This window comes from Lolium rigidum, chromosome 5 (assembly GCF_022539505.1).
Source record: "Lolium rigidum isolate FL_2022 chromosome 5, APGP_CSIRO_Lrig_0.1, whole genome shotgun sequence".
Taxonomy (NCBI): Eukaryota; Viridiplantae; Streptophyta; class Magnoliopsida; order Poales; family Poaceae; genus Lolium; species Lolium rigidum.
Genome location: NC_061512.1, coordinates 84,848,316 through 84,856,802, shown reverse-complemented (window position 1 = coordinate 84,856,802; position 8,487 = coordinate 84,848,316).

Here is an 8,487-nt window from a genome sequence, read left to right as displayed (position 1 = left end):
ATCATCCTAGATCCAAAGTGGTCACTAGCCCAAGTATTTCGACTCGTCGAGTACGACGACGAAGAAAGACTACACGAGAATAAGGGGTGTTCTCGATGAGGCTATCCTTGGCTACTCCAAAAGTGGAGGCACCTTCGACAAGAATGGGCAACATATCAGGCCGGACACTAAAAGATCGGGTTCAAGCACGTGATCAACTTCCCTTGTATCAAGCAGCCAGCTGGCAGCATTAAGGAGGCCTTCTATGTCCTCCATCACCTTAAAGGGTTTGTCGAGGATGCAGAGATGATGTCTCCGCCACCTAGTAAGCGAGACCCCATTAAAATGTCGAGGGAAATCAGTGATGATGATCTTAGAGAAGACTTCCATCGCATCCAAGTAAAGCTCTCGGAAATTATCTTACAAGATGTATCCAACGGATCGGGGCTCTTACACGTAGCCGAGCGTTGCCTAAGAGGGATATCGAAGAACGCCTACATAAGCAGGGTGATGGAAGGACGTGGACGACGAAGGACTTGTACAAGCCGTTCCCGGAGCCGCTCAAGAAGACGTCTCGTTGACCGAGGCCGGTGTGCCTAGCATTACTTTGAATCGATAGACAATTTGCACCGTGTTGTAAACTAAACTTGCTTAATTTGCTCGAAACGGTGGTCGTCGTTGTTGGACTTCAGTTACTATTGTAGTCCTTATCGTTGAACCATATTACTTATGTGATACCGATGCTATATTTCTTTTAGGTTTATTATTATTTCCTTGCTTTAATTCTTGTGAATATGTATGCATGTGAACCCTCTAACTCTTTCCATTGCGTTATATACTAATATGCCTTGTGTCCATAGAGATGACGTACTACGTCGTGTTCGAGGGAGGGTTCCAGGAGTGTACGAGGAGTGGGAGGAGTGCAAGAAACAGGTGCACAAGTTCAGCGGCAAGCTGCTACAAAGGGTACCCGACTAGACACGAGGCGGTTGCCAAGTGGAGGGCGCACCAAGCTAACAAGAGCAAGATGAAGACCTTCCTTGTGCTCTCGCTCTTGCTCACCATCGTCGCGGCGGTACTCTATTTCATCCTAGTGTAGGCGGCGGCCGGTGTCACTTCGTTTGTATCTAGAGATGATGAGAACTTTCTTAATTTGCATGGATTATGAGTTGTATGGAGCTATATGTATAACTCGATCGGGCTCTAAGTAATGTGATGATGATGTGATGATTATATATGTCCATATTATATCTGTCTATATTATATCAGTATATAACCTGTATACGAGTGTATAAAACCAGTATAAAACCCGTATAATACACCAGGGAGCACAAAATCGAGTATACCTGTACATAGTTCCGTGGCGCACCAAAAAATAATTCCGTGGCGCACCTGTTTCCGTGGCACAGCTACACAACATGCGCCACGTAACTACTTATTTCCGTGGCGCACCCGGCCCGGTGCGCCACGAAACCTTATTTCTGTGGCGCACGACCAGGTGCGCCACAGAAAGCTTATTTTTGTGGCGACGTTTCTGTGGCGCACCACCCGTGCGCCACAGAATCACATTTTCGTGCGCCACTGATGAGGCTTTTCCTACTAGTGGACGCGCTAGGAGGCCGCGCGCAGCAGCCTGCAGCTTCACCACCGCCGACACGTGGCGGATAGCGATCCAAGCCGGAAGCGGTGAGGGCGACGGAGGGAAACGGACCTGGTGGCAGGGCATCTCGGGCAGTGTCGATGTAGAGCCCGTGGCCAAGGTCGCTCCCACACCGCCGAAAGGCAGGGACGGCGTCGGTGGCGGCAGCAGCCGCTGCTGCGGTGTTGGTGGCGACGGCAGCTGCTGCTGTTGCAGCTGCCCACCGAACGACATGGACAGCATCAGTGAGGACAGCAGCTGCAGCGGCGTTGGTGGCGGCGGCAGCTGCTGCTGTTGCTGCAGCATCCCGGTGGGGAAAAAGGCGGCCGGCTGCTCGGAGAAGAGGGACCCCGGCGCCGAGGTAGGGCCCGGCCCGGAGATGGTGGACAGCGGCAGCGGGGACTGCAGCAGCCCGATGTCGGGTGGCGGCGACGACAGCAGCAGCGTCGGCTGCCACGGCAGCAGCGCCGCCGGCGGCGGCGGCCCGTAGGGACCGGCCAGGAAGAGGCGGATCTCCTGGACAGCAGTGGTGAGATCGCGGATTGCTCCGGCGATCTCCTCCGAGGTGAGGGCGACGGGAAGCGGCGCGGTGGAGGTGGCCGGCACCGGCCTGGGCGGGGCGCCGGTGGTGGTGGCCATCGGGCCAGTGGTGGTGGGATGGCTGGACATGATCGAACCTGGAAAGCTGATACCAAGTGTTATGGTGCTGCTAGAGGTAGGGCGCGAGAAGGCCGTCCGGGGGCCTTGCCCACGGCCGGTGGCAAGAGGGAAGGGATTTCCTTCTTAATTCTTGCTTGATTAGATTGATACATCTCCTCTCCATATATAGAGAGGTTTACTTGACTCCCAAGCAAGGCTTACTTGATCCCTAAGCAAACCATAAGACTAACGGGCCCAGGCCCATGACGTACTCTAACAGAACCACAAATATATCAATGGAGTAAAAAGCATCTTATCTATAAATTTTTTGTAGGAAGTGTGAACCAAAAATATGTTGCTTGACTTAGATTGCCTGTGGCGACCACAATCACTCACTCGGTCGTTTTGATGGTAAATGTAATGTTTCCCCTCCATGACCGTCAGTTGATTCATAGGCTGATGCTAACCTCATAACATGGTTCAGCCACCAACTGGGTTTCTATGTTTTTCCATCAGATAGTCATTGGTCCATGGTGGACCAACTGTTACACCCTGCAGTTCAAGAACACTGGCTTTACCTAGAAGTAAGCATTTGTCATTTAATGTAGGCAATCAGACATGGACTGAAAGGGGCAGGCATTAAATACTACACATCTGAGTCCAATGGCAAACAAACCGTCGGACCTCTCCGATGCCGTCCATCTTATCAAACGTTTTGCACCAACTTCTCAAAAAAAAAACGTTTTGCACTAAATCTTTCCCCGCATGTTTCTTGACCCATAACCACTCCCAAAATTTCAGGTCCATTGCATAACTTCCCCAGAACGCTCCCGAAAACGCCTCCTACAGTCGATCTGCGCCGCCCCTGTGAGACCTCCCGTCATCGTCGTCGCTCTTCTCTCCACGAAGCCCCAACCTTTGTGTTCTGTCGCATCCTCCCGTCCAGGCCAACGCCTCCGCCGCCACCTGGTAGGAATCAAACGCCATCACAGATGCATGAAGCTCTGCCACGGGGAGACGCTGTTGGGCCAACAACACTGACTGTCGGCCGGCGCAGTATGTGTCGGAGGCGGCTCAACCGGGTTGTCAAGGCTCCAATCCGGCCACCACTCAGGGTCGACACATTGATCTCCTCGGGCCTTGTTTACTTCTAGGGTATTTATGGAGATGAGAGGGGATTATTTCGTATCCCGGAAAATCCCCACTAGCCCGTTTACTTCTCCGGTTTTGAACGACATAATCCCGAGATATCCCCTCCCATCCCCTCCCATCCCCACATTTTTTGCCTAAATCAAAAACTCTCCATCATGCTAGTGTATTTTGGGGGAAGGGTATTTCAGGGGATTGGGTGAACACCAAATCCCCTCCCATCCCCATACCCATTGGGGAAAAAATACGAGAGAAGTAAACAAGGCCTCAAGGATACACGATTTGGGGGGAAGGTAATCGCCATTGGTCTCGTTCCCAATGTGTGCCTATTTCTGAATCTTCTGAATATCAAATCTATGTCTTCCTCTAGCATTTTGATTTGTGAAATCAAATTTTGAAGCCGACCCATATAACCGATATGTGATCATATCTTGCATCTGTTAGTTTTGTAGACCAGTTATAACCGATTGCAACAAGATTTTGTTTTCTGTAGATGTAATGCTATTACCTTGTGTGAGAGGGATATTCATGCTTCGTGATGACCATGCTTCCCAAGAATTAAACAACGATGATGATGAATTTTCTATGCTTCCAATAGATGATTTTTGTTGATATAGCACTAACCTCTTGCTATGTACTGCACATGAAAAGAATTTATGAAATTTCTATGCTTCTATAAAGATGATTATGTTTAGCACTAATCGCTTTCGCTTCCAAATATCCATGCTTCATATTACATTATTAATTTTTCTTTGCTCCAGAAAGTTTCCTGCATATAACCATGCTTCTTCCTTTTTGACTTTTAGTACCATTATTTTGAGTGCCATTTTTAATTTATATATTTTCCTAGTGCCACTAGTTGTGTTTCAGTCTCCAAAGCTTCTACATGATATTGTTTATGTTGATGTAGCATAAAATTGATGCTTCCAAAGTATGTATGTGTTTTCTTCCTGAAAGTTTGCATAAATAGAACCATGCTTTTGTAACTTTTTCCATTTGTTATTGAAAAGTTCAGTAGCATTTAAAAGAACATTTATCATATTACAATTTTTTTGATATATGCTGCTCATGATTTAACTCTAACACATTGCATATTACCCACATTGCATATTACCTTTTTTTTTTCCTAAGGAGTGCTATTGATCAGCTACAACGACGTTGACAATGGGCCCATCGAGGTCGATATTATGTTGGGTCTCCTATTTGAAGCACCATTGCTGGGTTAAGTGGATTCATGCCATCGGAAGCATGCCTGCACTGCTCCTAGTACCTTGGAGCCCTTCACTAGCAGGCGTAGGCACTCCAGGAGGCGGACAGGGTTGCCATCGGTGGCATGAGGTCATTGTTGAAGGCCATCGATAGGACACTGATGTTCCTCGTCAATGGGCATGCGACATTGCCATGAGAGGTGGACCGACGGGCATTGTGCTCGACATGCAAAAACAATGTGACCGATTCTTATTGTCTATATACAGACATAAGCTGTGATGTTAATATAAGCAAAAGCTATTTTATTTGGAAGCAAATTACATCCCATGTAGGAAGCAATCATGGTGTCATTCGAAGCAGATATTATTTTCTTCGGAAGCATATTTATATGTTTCGATTGAACCGGTGTCGTAGAAACAAATGTTTCATCCATTGGAAGCAAACACTATTTAATTTGTAAGGAAATTACATTCTCTATTGGAAGCAATGTTGATACAAACGAGTACATGTTGCCTTTTTTCTCAAAAACAATCTAGCTCGCCAACAGAAAGAAAATATACGAAGCAAAATTAAGTTGCACTAGCAAGGATATTTGCCAGAAAAAACGAGGCTTCCATTGATAGAAAACAATGCTTCCTTGGAACAAGAATATGTTTCCTTGACTAGAAAGAACGAATTAATGAACCTGCAGTATGGTTGGAAAACAACTCATAATTTTCCCGATTGTTTCCTAAAATAAAGGGATATATCGGACTTGAATTACTGGAGCAGTTAAAACGGAAGCATGCAAATTTTGTTCCTGAAATCACGGAAAGGGATGCGCGGGCTTGGTACTACCAGTTTGAACTGAAGGTTCCTGAAATCATGGAAAGAGCCGCGTGGGGCCAGGTCGAAAATCCAGCGGCCACACTACTTTCAATCCTACGGCCAAGCACTGGTCCGATAACAAGCAATATATCGGCATCCGATTTGTAGCGGTGGAAGAAGCTAACTAATCTACAGTTCTACAATGACTGGAATATGATAGCTATCTAAATGTGCCTGTATGTCGAGATATTTCTCTAGTTGTGACTGTTTACCTAGAGTTGAAGGAACCTGAATGCTCAGGACTCATAACACTCAAGTCCGAGGTGGCCAAATTAAGTCTGGACGAAGTCCTTGACAGGGTAACTGATATTTTGTATGGTGCAGCATAATCATAATCTAAAATATACTTGAGTGTGATTTCCTCCAGTCAGGTTTGGTCAAAATGATCTTTAAGATCTCCATGACTGGTTTTCTCGTCCATAACTTCATTTTCTCAAACACGCTCATTCATAGCTTTCTAAACATGGTTTGACCACAGCTCACAGCTATCTCATGAAGGTAAGATCATCCTTTAGAGTGCACCTTGCCTCAATATTTTTGGGAAGCTTGAGCATGTGGGTGTAATGCATTACGAGAAAAGTGGCATAACTAGCTAAAGTGGGGATATCTAAGGGGGAAAACTCCAATGTTGTTCTCAAAATTATTGTGTTTTTTGGAATTTTGCCTGGATAATTTTATGTAGCTAACTTGAATTGAAGGAGAATAAAATGAGCTGATCGTGAGTCAAATGTTCAGATTGTTGCCATTTGTGATCCACACCTTCCTTAGTGTCCAAAAATCCATATTGTTGATCTTTTTCATCTATCTAAAGCAAATTATGGTATTTATTGTAGTATCCTTGCCAACAACATTTTCATATTAGTACAATGAACCAGTTTAAAATTTAACCAGTGGGGGCTTCAGAACAATGCAGCGAAGCAAGTTAATTACATTGTGTAGCACAAATATTTGCATTTGGGTACATTGTTGTTTCAATTTTCTGAACTTATAGAATTCTCCTCGCTATCTCCTTTTGAAAAAGAAAAAACTGCTTTCGGTCAAAAAAAAAAAAAACTGCTCCTTACACCTTCCATAAGCACCATTATACATTCTTTTTTTCAGAATACCCAGTAACCCTAAAAAGGGTAGTTATATATATACTAACCCAACATCTAACTTATATTGTGCATGTAGTTGCACTCATAATGTATACAAAGCAATATGCATCAGCATATATGTACATCTATGCATAAACAAAAAGGTACATATTTAACGATACATGCATTTCATCTACCTCCTGAGAGGCTGGATATTGTGTTGTTCGTCAGTGGGTCTGTCAATTACCTTGCTTCACAAGGTGACTATGAGAGCATCTCTAACAGACCGAGCATCTCTAACAAACCTCGTAAATATCAGGCCCCTAAAACGTATATGAAGGACGCTGCAAATATTTTTTGCAATGTGAAATAGGCTCAACCGGAACAACTACTGGAAAAACTAAACAGTAAAAAGGCATTTTTTTTCCTCTCCTTTCGCCCACTCTTTTTCTTCCTCGCCTTGGCCTGCAAATCAACCCAACTCTGGTGGCCGACCACCAATAGTCCTTGCCGGTGCTGACCCACCGCTTGGTTACCGCACATGCTTCGCTTCCTGCGTCTCTGTGCTCCACCTCCGCCTCCAGGTTCAGCCACCACCTAGCCCCGCGCCTCGCCTCCTGCGCCCGCACTCCAACTCCTGCCGCCGGCTCCAGGCTTGGCCGCCACAGTCTGATTTTGGCGGCCATGTCTGGCCGCGTTCCACTTCCGCCTCTATTCAACCCAATTCTTTGAAAATCAGCCGGAGCGGACTCTCCACCGAATAGCGGCCAGAATTTGAGGCAGTGTTGGATAGTTAGCGGGATTCTTGGAGAAAGTCCCGAGAGTCCTGCGACGGAAGGGTGCCGACGCATCCTGAAATTTCCCTTCCACCAACTGTTGACCATTTTAAAGGGCACTAAGGGTATGTTTGGTAGGTTGGGTGACCGGGTTGGTTGGTCTGGACACTACCGAGCTCATACTAAAAATGCCTCTCAGCCAAGCCGGGCTGAGAAGCTCATATCGAGCTTCTCGGGTCGCCCGGGTTGAGCTCGTCCCCGCAAAACATCGTAGACTGCCTTGCGCCACCCCCGAAGAACCCCAGCCGCTATCCTCCCGATCCACCGAGCTCCAGTGGCGCCCTATCGTGCCTCTTCTTCCTCCTGATCCGGCCCTCATCTCGCCCTCCACATCTCCCGCTCGGCCGGTCCCCAGCTCCGCCGCCACATACCAACGTCTCCGCGCAAAGCTTCGTTGCTCCCAGGCCACGGACGAGCTCTGCCTCGACACCCAGCTCCGGCACCCAGACCTCGAGCTCGGGCAACATGACCACCGAGCTCCGGTGCCACCGTCGGGGGCTTTCGTCTCAATCGGGATGTGAAGACCTGATTGCTTTTCGTTATTCTGTTCAGGGGCTTTTGTGTAAAAATATGGATCTCTTGGTAATTTTATATTTCCAGCGTAAGCCTCAGCATGTATCGCCACATACAAACGAACCAAACAACATCTGAACTCAGCATGTCTCAACAAACCCGGGCTACCAAACACAAAGCAAAATCTCAGGCCAATTTGGCTAGGATCTGCTTGTCTGAGGAGAGAGATTCTCGGTAGACCCCTAAGACCCGAGCTACCAAAAAAAATTCCTTCGAAACTGGACATACAAGATTCTAAAATTCTAATGTGTGAATTCTCGGCATCCCTTAAAAAGTTACAAGCCAGTCGAGTTTTACGTGATTTGGAATGCACAAAGTTTTCAGTCAAAACCTAAAATGTTTGTTATTTTAAAAGTTTGACCAATTTACCAAAACTGTTAGAGATATGCTCTGACAACGGTGACAACGCTGATGTCATCTAGCATGATCCGATGGGGGGAATGATGCTGCTTCACTTCGCTATGTTCTGATTCCGCCTTAGTTATTTTTTTCTGTACTGAGGATTGTTCCTTTGAGCCAA